This window comes from Crotalus tigris, unplaced genomic scaffold (genome assembly GCF_016545835.1).
Source record: "Crotalus tigris isolate CLP2741 ecotype Arizona unplaced genomic scaffold, ASM1654583v1 scf7180000018301.7375997, whole genome shotgun sequence".
Taxonomy (NCBI): domain Eukaryota; kingdom Metazoa; phylum Chordata; class Lepidosauria; order Squamata; family Viperidae; genus Crotalus; species Crotalus tigris.
The window spans coordinates 3005305-3019970 of record NW_024096931.1 but is presented as its reverse complement, the minus strand read 5'-3'; the positions used below and the strand labels follow the sequence as shown (position 1 = coordinate 3019970).

Below are 14666 nucleotides of genomic sequence, written 5' to 3'. Positions count from 1 at the left end.
ACCGCCTGGTTTCCTCATATTTCCCCAACCACTCAGCAATTTGTATTGATTCACCTTTCAAAACAGTTTTGGCTTCCTCAGTGGGAAATCATCCCGTTCATTAATTCCTAGGAAAGAAGATGGAAACAGGGGGAGGGAAGCAAGACCCTGGGCTTATGAACCCCTCAGTGGTGGCTTTGACTCTGACAGTTACACACACATGTGTACACAAACACACACACTCACACACACACGGCAGGTTCAAAAACCCTCCGTTAAAGTGGATGGAAAGAAAAAGAATTCAAACCATGTCTGCGGTCAGCTTGAAGTCAGTATTCAAGGTGTAGGTTTGTTATTGATTCGTCCCGCCTTTTGCAAGGAATAAAAAAGAAAGAGGAGGAATAACCACTGGTTCTGTATCAACAGTGCAGACCTGTGGACCACTCAAGGAGAGAAGCAACCTAGAACTAAGGAGAAACTTCCTGACATTTAGAACAATTAATCAGTGGAACAGCTTGCCTCCAGAAGCAGTAAATGCTCCAACACTGGAAGTTTTTAAGAAGAGACTGGACAGCCATTTCTCTGAAATGGTATAGGGTTACCTGCCTGAGCAGGGGGTTGGACTTGATGACCACCAAGGTTCCTTCCAACTTTATTATTATTATTATTATTATTATTATTATTATTATTATTATTATTATTATTATTATTATCGGATCATCGCACAGTCAGCCAGATGTTCAGACTGGATTTGGCATTTTGTCTACCTATCGAGTCCTTACCCAGGACCTGGGATAGGCAGATGTGGATGTTTGATGGTATTACAGATATCGTCGCAGGATGGAAGCAGTTCCTAGTAAGGCCGCCTTTGCAATTGACTAATAGCGAATTTGTCAATGCCAATGGTGTTCAAGTGGTGCTCCAGTTGTTTTGGGATTGCACCCAAGGAGCCTATGACTATTGGTACTACCCTTGCTTGCTTTTGCCACAGTCTTTCTATTTCTATTTGTAGGTCTTTGTATTTTGTTATCTTCTCCAGTTCTTTCTAGTCTATTCTGCTGTCTCCAGGCACTGCCACATCCACTATCCAGACTTTTTTGTCTTTCTTATCGACAATTGTTAAGTCTGGGGTGTTATGTTGCAGGTGCTTGTTTGTTTGAATTCTGAAGTCCCAGAGCAGTTTAATTTTATCATTTTCTATGACTTTCTCTATTTTATGATCCCACCAGTTTTTGCTTACAGGCAAATGATGATATTATTATTATTATTCAATCATCGCACAGTCAGCCAGATTATTATTATTATTATTATTATTATTATTATTATTATTATTATTACTACTACTACTACTACTACTACTACTACTACTACTACTTTGCCTTGCTGCAAAAACCCTCAGCTCTGTTGGCACTTACTGCTTTGCTGAAATCCCATCTGAAGTCTTTCCCCTTTGCTGTCAGTTATGTCAGCACAAGGAGCTCTGCCTTCCCCTCCAGTGTGGGGCTCCAGGTTTCCCTTCTGCTTTGCTTTGGAAAAAAAAAACTACAGGGAAGGGTCAGTTCCTTTATATTGTGTGTGTGTGGGGGGAGGACTTGCAATGAATACAGGAAAGGCTGCAGGAAGGGGTTAAAACAGATGATGGTTGCACCTGTGCAATTAAAGCCCCACCTATTTTTTTATGCTTTGCATGAAAGATATTAAAACTTTTTTTATGCTTTGTATGAAACAGATGAAAACAAGGGAGAGGGTTGACTGCACATATCCAGCTTCTAGCATCATTCCACAAAGAAGAGAGAGTCAAGCTATTCTCCAAAGCACCTAAGGGAAGGGCAAGAAGCAACGGGTGGAAACTAATCAAGGAGAGAAGCAACCTAGCACTAAAAAGAAATTTCCTGACAGTTAGAACAATAAATCAGTGGAACAACTTGCCTCCAGAGGTTATTGAATGCTCCAATGCTGGAGGTTTTTAAGAAGAGATTGGACAACCATTAGTCTGAAATGGTATAAGGCTTCCTTGTCTGAGCAAAGGGTTGGACTAGAAAATCTCCAAGGTCCCTTCCAACTCTTGTTATTCTATTCTATTCTATTCTATTCTATTCTATTCTATTCTATTCTATTCTATTCTATTCTATTCTAGTTCTATTCTGTTCTATTCTGTTCCATTCCGTTCCATTCCATTCCATTCCATTCTATTCTATTCTAATCTATTCTATTCTATTCTATTCTATTCTATTCTATTCTATTCTATTCTATTCTATTCTATTCTATTCTATTCTATTCTATTATTCTGTTCCATTCCGTTCTATTCCGTTCCATTCCATTCCATTTTATTCTATTCTATTCTATTCTATTCTATTCTATTCTATTCCATATTTTCTATTCTATTCTATTCTATTCTATTCTATTCTGTTCTGTTCTGTTCTGTTCTGTTCCGTTCCATTCCATTCCATTCTATTCTATTCTATTTTGTGCTCCCCTGCAGACATCCCTAAAGGAAGGGTCTAAAGATGTGCCCAGGGTTGTGAGACCCCCAAATTTGAAAGCACTTCATTTAAAATGGAACATATTCTTTCCAATTCTTTTCAATCTTCTTTCGTCTTATCTGCATAGAAACTCAGAGCAGGAAGCTGCCAGCTGCTTAACTAGATAGAACAAGATCTGCATGCTTGATTAGGAACGCTGAAAGCAGAATCTACAGAGAAACCATAGCTAGATGCACAGTACGTGGTTAAGGCAGTCCTTAGAAGCTTGTTGCAGTTTGGGCTGAGGGCCAAGCAGGGGTCTAGGTGGTATAGATCATGCCAAGAACACCTAAACAGCATGACATGTACTTGTGTTTTCCATGCTGAACAGTGTTACTTATACACATGCTACATTGATAAGAAATTTGTAACCAATCATTGTATTGGTGTTTTGAATTTCTTGTGCCCTGAGGTATAAAAATAGAATGCCAATCCTGCTCAGTGCTTCCCCCAGCTTCTTTGTTTGACAATGGAGAGCCCCTTTGCAGAATCCAGTCTGGGTCGGTCACCAGGACCAAAGGTTTAATTTTCCGAGCTTTTAAGTCTCTTCTTAAAAACTTCCAGTGTTGGAGCATTCACCGCTTCTGGAGGCAGGTTGTTCCACTGGTTAATTTTTCTAACTGTCAGGAAGTTTCTCCTTAGTTCTAGCTTGCTTCTCTCCTTGGTTAATTTCCATCCGTTTCTTCTTCTCCTGCCTTCAGGTGCCTTGGAAAATAGCTTGACTCCCTCTTCTTTGGGGCAGCCCCTGAGATATTGGAAGACTGCTATCATGTCCCCCCTCATCCTTCTCGATATGATAGCAGTCTTTCAATATTTGAGGGGCTGCCACAAAGATTGAGGGGGGAATCAATCTATTCTCCAAAGCGCCTGAAGGCAGGAGAGGAAAAAATGGATGGAAACTAAAGGAGAGAAGCAACCTAGAATGAAGGAGGAATTTCCTAACAATTAATAATTAACCACTGGAACAGCTTGTCTCCAGAAATTCTGAGTGCTCCAACACTGGAGGTTTTCAAAAAGAGATTGGTTTTTAATGTCATTCTGGAAATATAACAAGGGTGCAGGGACACAAAGTCATAGGATATTGGTCTTATTTTGTGTAACATCCATATGTTTGTTATGGAAATCAGTATAGTTAAAAGATGTGAATATATTTTTCAACAATATAAAAACAAATTGGAGTATCACTACATAAGGAATCAGGATTTTCCTGAGAATGAAGTGCCACAAAAATATTATTATTCAGTGTCGGTAAGATTGGATTACAATCCTGGGTTGATAATATACGTTCACTTTCTGTCTTTATAGCTGTAATGGAAAGACAGATCAATATATTATTTCAAGGGAACGAGGTCTGCCTTTTAACTAAAAATATAATACGTTTCTATTGTTTTTTGTTTTATTTTTTCTGATTCTTTTGGTTTTGTACATAAACCAACAACAACGATACTTCTTTGATTCCTAGGCTCTCCGATTAAAATCCAAATAGTTAAAAAATGCTCTCTCAAGATTGGGTGAACACAGGTTGATGAAAATAACAACAACAACAACAACAACTAAGAATAAGAATAAACAACCACAATAACGATAAGATAAACAAAAGGAAGGCAGAACAGAATGAGCTTCTGGAGATTTCTGGGATGCATTTATGTCACACAATAGGCCTTGTTTTAATTGTGATGCTTCTGACACGAATAAACCAATTGTTACAATCAATATGTGGTAAAAAAGCACCTCAGAGGAATTTTTTTTAAGGCCTGTCTTTCATTTTGGGGCTTGTAATGACTTGGTTCATACTGAGGCATGGTTTGTTTAAAATCTGAATGAGCCATAGTGGCAGAGTACACATAACAATGCTAATCCGTAAAACATGGTTTATAAGCCCTCTTGCTACAAACAGCAAGCCAACCAAGTAATTATGGCTTAGGGTGAGGTACAGAGGCAAATTTTGCTCCTCTCCTACTTGTTTTAAATGGCAGCAACTAAAACTTAAGCCACGATCTTGGAGTCCTCGTGGACAATCATTTAAATATGGCTAACCAGTGGCTTCTATTCTTTTCTATTCTTCTATTCTTCTATTCTTTGTGCTTGTATGTCTGTCCCAATCAGCGTACATTTACCTCCTGGCAGCGTGATAGAACACAATTAATGTTGCTAGTTTCCGGGCAAGTTCTGTTTAATTTGTACATATTTTAATTTTGCATTTTACATGTTAAAATTTATGTCACACAATAGACCTTGTTTTAATTGTGATGCTTCTGACACGAATAAACCAACCAACCAGGAATCCTTACTGATCACCAAACACCCTGGTTGCATCACCTCAAATTGCTACAATCAACTCAATCTGATTCTGGTTCATAGTTTGTGTAATATGTCCTAGTTTTTCTTCAAACACCTCCTAGATATTTTCCATTTGGAAATTTTTCAAATGCAGCCATCCAGTTAGCTACTACTTTTTGACAATGCACTATATCCTTAGTGTCAGTTGATTCTTACTTCTGTCTTATTTTCATTCTCAGTTGCCAAAGTCATTTGAACATCGAGATAACCCCATCCAGATCGGAACAGTCTTGAGACATTAGGTGGCGACATTGACAGCATTACATGGGTGGCCTGGGGTGTGTGTGTCAAAATACGTAACTGGGCCCTAAACCAACAAAAGGCCTTACTCAATGACTTCATATAGATGCTAAACAGATGAGTGACAGCATCAAGACCTGAGGCATCCCACAAGTGAGAGGTGGAGATGTTACTTTTCCCTTCATTAACACCAGTGGTGGGATTCAACCAGTTTGCACCACTTCGGCAGAACTGGTAGCTAATTTTTTGTTGCCCAGGCCCAGAATGGACTTCCGGAAGCAGCATCCACACAGGGAACTGGTTGTTCACCTATTTGAATCCCACCACTGACCAATACTGATTGGAACTGACCACAGAGGAAGGAAAAGAACCATGTGGAACAGTGTCTCCCACTCTCAGATCCCAGAAGGATACAGTGGTTGATGGTATCAAAAGCCACTGAAAGATCAGGGAGCCTGATGGATGTCCCAAATAAACTTTTTCAAGAGGCAACTGGACTTTGGTTTCCTTTGAAGATGTTTTGGTTCTCATCCAAGAAACTTCTTCAGTTCTGGCTGGACGGCGGAGAATGGAAAGATTTATATTCCTTGCAGTTATCTGGCCATTAACGCTCTTTCTGAGAGTTGTTGAGGCCATTTGGAGGCTTATCTGTGCTCTCAGGGTCACCTAAGTAGTGCACTTCACATGAGTTTGTTTCTACTTTGTTAATACAGTCTGGGATTACATTGGCTTTTTTAGCTACTGCCGCACACTGCTGGCTCCTATTAAGTACATGTCCACTAGGACTTCAAGATATGTCTCACTTTTGGTAAAACAGATGGGTGGAAGGAGGATTCCTCTGGGATAGGGTGGAAGATTTGTATAGCACACTTTAAGGTTTCCTATCAAGCATCTCGATTGCCTTATTTCTATGCCACCCTTTCATACAAAAGCTCAGGTCTACAAAATGATTTGAGGACCCTCTAGAGCAGGCATGTCAAACTGCCGGCCCGTGGACTGGATGCATCACGCCAAAACTGTGCCCACCCCATTGCTGGCAACAGGGAAAAAGTCCCGATATGTCGCGACATCACATGACGTCGTGAGTTTGACATGCCTGCTGTAGAGGGGCCTGGGAAATCCAATAATAATAATAATAATAATAATAATAATAATAATAATAATAATAATAAAAAAGTTGGAAGGGACTTTGGAGGTCATCTAGTCCAACTCCCTGCTCAGGAAGGAAACTCTATACCATTTCAGACAAATGGTTGTCCAATCTCTTCTTTAAAAACTTCCAGTTTTGGAGCATTCACCGCTTCTGGAGGCAGGTTATTCCACTGGTTAATTGTTCTAACTGTCAGGAAGTTTCTCCTTAGTTCTAGGTTGCTTCTCTCCTTGGTTAGTTTCCATCCGTTGCTTCTTGTCCTGCCTTCAAGCACTTTGGAGAATAGCTTGACTCCCTCTTCTTTGGGCAGCCCCTGAGATACTGGAACACTGCTATCGTGTCCCCCCTCGTCCTTCTCTTCATTAAACTAGACATCCCCAATTCCAGCAACCGTTCCTTATATGTTTTAGCCTCCAGTCCCCTAACCATCTTTGTTGCTCTTCTCTGCACTCTTTCTAGAGTCTCAGCATCTTTTTTACATCGTGGTGACCAAAACTGGATGCGGTATTCCAAGTGTGGCCTTACCAAGGCCTTGTAAAGTGGTATTAACACTTCACATGATCTTGATTCTATCCCTCTATTCATGTAGCCCAGCACTGTGTTGGCCTTTTTGGCAGCTGCAGCACACGGCTGGCTCCTATTTAACTGATTGTCCTCTAGGACTCCGAGATCCCTCTCACAGTTACTACTATTGAGCAAGGTACCATGAAGAAGCTGTTTGGGGAATAACTTCCTGATCTAGCAGGAAAAGTGGTAGATGCTTCCAGAAGACACCAGATGGTGAAGTTCTGAGAACTGAGCTGCATTAATGCATTTTCCTGAGTGCCAAGGACAGTTCTTTAGAGCAATTGTGGCCTCTCAGAAAGATGTATTGATTCTTCCCTCTCTAATGCCAGGATGTGGCTAGCCTCAGATGTCTTTTATCCGACCATTGTCTTGGTTGTGTTTCTTTCTCCTCTTCCTCAAGCTCCTTCCTCCTGCCCATTATGTGGTTTGATGCAGTAATTGGTTTAGGCAGAGACAGCGATTTGTGTGCAGCAATGAGAAGGCAAAGTGGACAAATTTCAGTTCTGCGTTTACACGGAGACAATACCGCCCAACTTTCAAGAGTATACATAACAAAAGGGGAGGTGATAAATGAAAAAAAAAATCCTCCTTGGAATAAACTAGCTGAAAAGTCTGCTAATTTTCATGCTCATTCTTGGAAAACTACCATCTTTGTCTGTGTGTGTGGGGACTGCAGATCAGAGTCACTGTCACATTTTTTGACAAGCTGAGCAAAATGAGATGATGTTTGAAGAGGTTGTGACCTCTGACTCAGAGGACAAACGTGTTGGAAGTGTGTGGCATACAGGCACAAAAGTACAGTATTGGTACCCTTCCAATAAACAAAGAAGAGGGGGGGAGTGTCAATCTATTCTCCAAGGCAAGATGAGAACAAATGGATGGAAACTAGTCAAGGAGAGAAGCAACCTGCAACTAAGGAGAAAATTCTTAACAATGAGAAAACAATTAGCCAGTGGGACGCCTTGCTTTCAGGAGCTGTGGCTGCTCCATCACTGGAGGCTTTCAAAAGCAGATTGGACCACTATTTGTCTGAAGAGGTATAGGGTCTCCTGCTTGAGCAAGGGGTTGGATTAGAAGACCTTTGAGGTCCCTTCCAACTCTATTGGTCTGTGTTCTATGAAATTAAAGTACTATTTTATTATTTACAAGAATATGTTAAGTCAGTGATGGCGAACCTTTTAGAGACCGAGTGCCCAAAAACTGGCCCCGCTCCTGCTCCATGCCCTGTCCCGCCCCTGCTCCACCCCCATCCCGTGCCCCGCCTGCCCGCAGGACCACTCACCGCCTCCAGGGCCCGCCACAGATCGCCCAGGCAGCCCAGCAGTGACATGGCGGCCACGCCCTCTGCCCGCGCATCAACTGTGCAGGATGGGGCATGAGGGCAGAGTCTTGTCTACGCTGCCTGGCTGCCATGTCCTTGGCTGCGCTGCTCCGCGTGGGCCACGCTCAGGGGCGACTCCCCTTCAGGGGGCTGCTGGAGTGGAGGGGGTCACGGGGGGAGGCAAGGCTGGGGCAACGGCACGTGTGCCCATAGAGAGGGCTCCGAGTGCCGCCTCTGGCACCCGTGTCATAGGTTCGCCACCACTGTGTTAAGTCATACATGACAAGCACACAGTCTGCTCAGTGCACTGTGAAATCAAGAGGGTTGGGGGCCGTTTAGTTGTGTCCCCAACTTTGTTGTTGTTGTTGTTAATTGCGAAGTCGTGTCCGGCCCATCGCGACCCCATGGACAACGTTCCTCCAGGTCTTCCTGTCCTCTACCATCTTCTGGAGTCCATTTAAGTTCACACCTCCTGCTTCAGTGACTCCATCCAGCCATCTCATTCTCTGTCGTCCCCTTCTTCTATTGCCCTCAATCTTTCCCAGCATTAGGCCCTTCTCCAGTGAGTCCTTCCTTCTCATTAGGTGGCCAACTTAGTTCACAGCAAATTGGGATTCTTGGATGAAAAGTAGGATACCAATACTTTTTGTCTCATCTGTAGAGGAGTTCTTTTCGTCCTCTCTTAATGCATTTTATTATGCTCCTTAAAAGCCCTGAAATGGTAAGAATCAGGAAAACAGCCAAATAGAGGCTTGATAAGAGTAAACCACAATTGGCTGCTTCACTCTCCTTAGGAAATAAAAATAATATTTCAGGGAGAGCCTCACAACTTCTCTTTGTTATCTCGGGGTTTTAAAACTCTCCTGGACAGCTACTGTAAAAATAAATGGATAAATTACCAGGAAATGCAGCCATTCTAATGTTTCTGCTGAGATTTTTTTTTTCTTTCTTTCTTTCAACTCTCTGGAGATTTGGTGGAAATTGTATTTTAAGCCGAAACATTTACCTTTTGTCTTTTACTTCTGTTTTTTTTCTCTTTCCAGATCTATACTTTCGGAGTGCATTAACAAACAAATTTATATTCGGCAATAAATGAAATAATCCAGCTGAAGTAGGAAAAGCCTTTCAGAGTCATATCTAACCTTTCTGGGACTGAGCTCATTGATAGCAAATAACTAGAATCGACGCAGTATCAGGCGAAATCTTCAATCAAGGCTAAATTGGACAGCATGCCAGTTTGGTGCTTTTCTACCCCGTTTTTTTTATTTGATTCAGATTCCCCATGCTCTGATGCCAAGTTCACACAACATGTTTCATTGTTGACAAGTCATTTTCCTGATTTGTCAAGCCATGCGTAGCAGGGGCCCAATCAGGGAAGCAAGGACGATGCAAATGTGTTGTTTGTATTTACAGTAAGTATTACATAATACATGTAATGTATTTTAATGCAGAGTTTAGGAGTAAAGTACAGAATCTCAGAAACTGCATTTTCCTATGAGCCAGCACTGCAGGGGTTTTTTTTTTTGTTGTTGCTGCTGCACACTGCTGGCTCCTATGCAGCAGCAGCCAAAAAAGCTAATACAATTCTAGGTTGTATAAACAGAGGCATAGAATCAAGATGATGCGAAGTATTAGTACCACTTTATAAAACCCGAGTAAGGCCACACCTCGAATACTGTAGCCAATTTTGGTCACCATGTCATAAAAAAGATGTTGAGAGTTAAGAAAAAATTCAAAGAGCAACTAAGATGATCAAAATCCTGGAGACTAAAACATACAAATAATGGCTGCGGGACTTGGGTTTGGCTAGTCTAAAGAAAAGAAGAAATAGGGGAGACATGATAGCAGTGTTTCAGTATCTGAGGGGCTGCCACAAGGCAGAGGGGGTCACTTTGTTCACCAGAGCACCAGAGGGAAGAACGAGAAACAATAGTTGAAAACTGATCAAGGAGAGAAGCAAACTGGATTTAAGGAGAAACTTCCTGACAGTGAGGACAATCAACCAGTGGAACAGCTTACCCCCAGAAATCACTGGAGATTTTTAAGCAGAGACTAGACAATCACCTGTCTGAGATGGTGTAGGTTCTCCTGCTTAAGCAGAGGGCTGGACTTGAAGACCTCCAAAGTCCCTTCCAGCTCTATTCTATTCTATTCTATTCTGTTCTGTTCTGTTCTGTTCTGTTCTGTTCTATTCTATTCTATTCTATCCTCTTGTCTTATGTTCATGAATGTGGAGTTTCTTTGAACACCCTCTTCTCAAGAGAGTGTTGAGATTCCTGAAAAAGAGCACAGAAGATCCACAAAAATGATCAGGGGGCTGGAAGCTAAAACATATGAAGAACAGTTGCAGGCATTGGATATGTCTGGTCAAGTGAAAAGAAGGACTAGGGGGGACATGATAGCACTGTTCCAATATTTGAGAGGCTCCTACAAAAGACAAGGGGATCCAACTATTTTCCAAAGCGCCAAAAGGCAAGAGAAGAAACAATGGATGGAAACCAAACCAAGGAGAGAAGCAACCTAGAGAGAGCAATTAACCAATGAAATAACTTGCCTTCAGAAGTTGTGGATGCTCCATCACTGAAGGCTTCAAAAAGAGACTGGATAGTCACTTACCTGGGATGGTATAGGGTCTCCTGCTTGAGCAGGGGGGTTGGACTAGAAGACCTCCAAGGTTTGACTCAGCACTAGAACCAGCAGCCATGGCTTCAAAATGGCAAAGACCCCTCCTTCAAAATGCTTTGTCCTGTCTTTGGACAAATGCTTCAGATGCTGAGACATGGCACGGGGGATGGGAAAGGACATGTCCCATTACAGGTGGCCTTCTGGGTGCTCTTGGAAATGGACCAGGAATAAAGGTTTTGGAAGAAACAGTTGTATGCTCTTCTTTATTCCCAGAAGCCATCCAAACCAAGGGCCTACATGTTGCAGGTGGAAAAAAAAAGTGCAAATGTGAAGATTGCATGTCGAGAGAGAGACCACAACTTCAGTATTATCAGGACATGGGTTCACTCACATAATTTTTTTAATGATTTTTATTAATAGAGCTGATCTTTTTAAAATTAAAATAGGGTAGTTGTGTTAAGGCTAAATTGGAACTCAGCCTGCTGAAAAACTCTGATCTGTAGCATTATCTTTACCAGAGATGGTGTCATAGGTCTCACATATGCCCCATTGGTTCTTCCAACCTAAAACAGATGATTGTCTGCAGACCAACAGCTTGATTTAATGGACCTATCTGGCCACTTAAAAAGACAAATGTAAACTGGGCTACTAGAGAGAACTTGGGAGAGGATTAAAAGAGATGGTAGGGATTGATTTCATCCATTTGCCTTTGGGAAGCAAGGATCAAAAAGTCAGGGTAGCATCTCTGGTTGCATAGTCATGTTCATCATTCATATACATTGCATATGGATACACCTATGCTTGGCTACATCTCCTAGGGCAGACATTTGTGACTATGCAAGCCTTCTCACATGAAAACCATTTTGTGAGAGTGCCATTTTTCTCTCTCGTGCCATCGCTGTGTTGAACATCTAATTCTCACAGCACTGTCTTATGCTTAAGGCTATTTACCCATGCAGTAGGGCTGTATTATTATTATTATCCTTCTCATCTTTCCTATTACCTTCTCCTATTGGTATCTCACGATTATATTACTTTTCTGTTTGTATGTACACTCAGAGCTTTTGCACCAGAGACAAATTCTTTGTGTCCAACAATGCTTGGCCAATAAATAATTCATCTTCTCTTCTCTTCTCTTCTCTTGTCTTCTCTTTCTTCTCTTTTCTTCTCTTCTCTCCTCTCTTCTTCTCTTCTCTTTTCTCTTCTCCTCTTCTCTCTTGTCTTGTCTTCTCTTCTCTCCTCTCATCTCTCTTCTCCTCTCTTCTTCTCTTCTCTTTTCTCTTCTCCTCTCTTCTTGTCTCTTCTCTCCTCTCCTCTCCTCTCTTCTCCTCTTCTCTTTTCTCTTCTCTTCTCTTCTCCTCTCTTCTTCTCTTCTCTTTTCTCTTCTCTTCTCTCCTCTCCTCTCCTGTTCTGTTCCATTCCATTCCATTCCATTCCATTCCATATGCTTGCAGTATTCTGCACGTACCTACCCCCATCTCCAAAACACATTGCCTACCTTGCAGAAGACTAAATGAAAGTCTCCCAGGAATAGCAAAGCACCTCCACAAAGAGCTGAAAGCAAAATAATGAAAAATACCAGTTGCTTCCTGTAGGAAATGGCAGCAAACAGATTTAAAATGTTCCTTGTTACTTCAGGAAAGTAAAACAAGTTTTGCGATCAAGGAAAAAAAAAAGAGAGATAATCTCACCTTACAACTGCTTGTCCTACCGTGAGCAAAATTGTGTTGACTGACGGTAGGAATGCTTTTGTAAGAAGCCAAATTCAACTGCAGACAATTTATTAGAATACCTGTAAAAGAATAAAAAGGACGGAAGCCATCTCTAACTGGGCAAATCCACTAGCAAACATTAAGGTGCAATTTGTCCTAAGAATTTAAAGCCCAAGGGGAGGGATTCCATTGAGTTGCCTGCAGACCATTCCCAGACATGGAAGCTTTTATACAATGGCGCAAGCATGCACCATGGGAAAACGGCCCCAGTTCCCCAGCCTGGAGTCATCTGGTTAATGTTGCTGGGGGATTGTTGTCCTTGCTTTGTGTGAAGATGAAGGGGCCGATCTGCTCTTCTCTCTACTATTTTTAATTGTTGTCGGTTTAAGAGGGATATTTTTTAATTCAATCCAGTTCCAAAGCTTACACTCATGTCATTTGCTACGATCAAAAACATTCCGCTTTTTTTTTTTAATAGACCCAGCAGAGGACATGGTATCGTTTCCTAACTGTGCAGCCACGGAACTGCTCCAAGCCAGAACCGGAGTTTTATCATTCATTGTAGAAAGGAAATTGGCTGGAGGAAGGTTGGCTTTGAGCAGAAACTTTGGACAAAGAAACGCTTGCAATTTTGAGTCAGCGACTATGTTCACACATTGCTCCGATTATGGTTTGTTTGTCTTTTAAACAACAAATAGGATTCCCCCCCCCCAAGAATGGCTGCTTGTTCTATCCTAAGCAAACCTAGCTGTGTACACAGTGGGAGCTGCAAAGATAGGACAATGTCTTCCACTCCCTTCTTTCCACAGATGGAACAGAGGAAGGCACGACCTATTCCTAGATGGCTACTGTGAGCAGACACAACAGATGTCCATTAGATGCTACCAGGATGTCATGGATGTTATGCGGGCAACTTCCCCAATCACAATGCATGCCAGAAAACTCAGGCTCAGCAATGGAATATCAATGAAGCAAAAAGCAAGATAGTTTTTCTGGGATTTCTATGGCCCTAAAAGGCTCTCTTGCAAATGCAGATGATTGTCAACGCTGCAAATATTGTATATTCTTGCTTTTGACAATATGCAGAATTGTCTGGTAAATATGGGGTTAATGAAGAGCAGAAGGGGGGTTGGGGGTAAAACCTGGGAAAGAAAGAGGAAGAAAACATTTGACCTTCACACTAATTGGATAGTGTGAGATATGAGGGCTAATTTAGGGAGGGAACACGCTGATAATTTAACTGCTCAGAGGAAGAGAACTTAGATCCTAGCATCCCTCCGTTGTGCCTGTGCCAACATTTTGTAATATTAAAAGACTTTTAGGAAAATAAATGCCTGGAAGTTCTTTGGAACATTTCATTAGCTGGAACCACATCAATGATTTTGCAAGCCAGTGCTTTGTTTTTTTGTTGCCGTGCTATTGTTTGAAATAAGATAAGGCTGTAAAAAGTCAAGTGATGGGTACCAAGAGAAGTAACTGGGACTATCTAATGCTGTCAGATAGAGAACTGCCTATTCCTGAAGTAGACTGCATTGTGTAGCCTCCTAAATAGGCATTAGGTTATAAATCAAGATCACATGAAGTGTTAATACCACTTTACAATGGCTTGGTAAGGCCACATTTGGAATACTGCATCCAGTTTTGGTCACCACGATGTAAAAAAGATGCTGAGACTCTAGAAAGAGTACAGAGAAGAGCAACAAAGATGATTAGGGGACTGGAGGCTAAAACATATAAAAAACAATTGCTGGAATTGGTTATGTCTAGTTTAAGGAAGAGAGGAGTTGCCCCAAAGAAGAGGGAGTCAAGCTATTCTCCAAAGCCCCTGATGGCAGGACAAGAAGCAATGGATGGAAACTAATCAAGGAGGGAAGCAACCAAGAACTAAGGAGAAATTTCCTGACAGTGAATTAATTAATCAGTGGAACAACCTGCCTCCAGAAGTTGTGAATGCTCCAACATTGGAAGTTTTTAAGAAGAGACTGGACAACATTTGTCTGAAATGGTATAGGCCAGGGTTTCCTGCCTGAGCAGGGGATTGGAATGGAAGTAGGATTAGGAGTAGGAGTACGAATGGAATGGAATTGAAAGGAATAGGGATAGGATAGGATAGGATAGGGTAGGATAGGATAGAATAGACAGTGCTTTTTTTCTAAAAAAAAAACCAAAAACTCACACACATCATACAACCCGCCTTGCCTACCCTACAA

At 41.6% G+C, this 14666-nt stretch overlaps 1 long non-coding RNA gene across 1 annotated transcript in view; it reads left to right on the top strand.

The window, feature by feature from the left end:
* The window catches only part of LOC120310876, a 40918-nt gene extending 27421 nt beyond the window's left edge, over window positions 1-13497 (top strand). The window contains exons 3-4 of the long non-coding RNA XR_005557481.1: window positions 9163-9531; window positions 12935-13497. This is a non-coding gene — a long non-coding RNA (uncharacterized LOC120310876). The remainder of the gene's footprint in view (window positions 1-9162; window positions 9532-12934) is intronic.
* Window positions 13498-14666: the final 1169 nt, after the last annotated feature.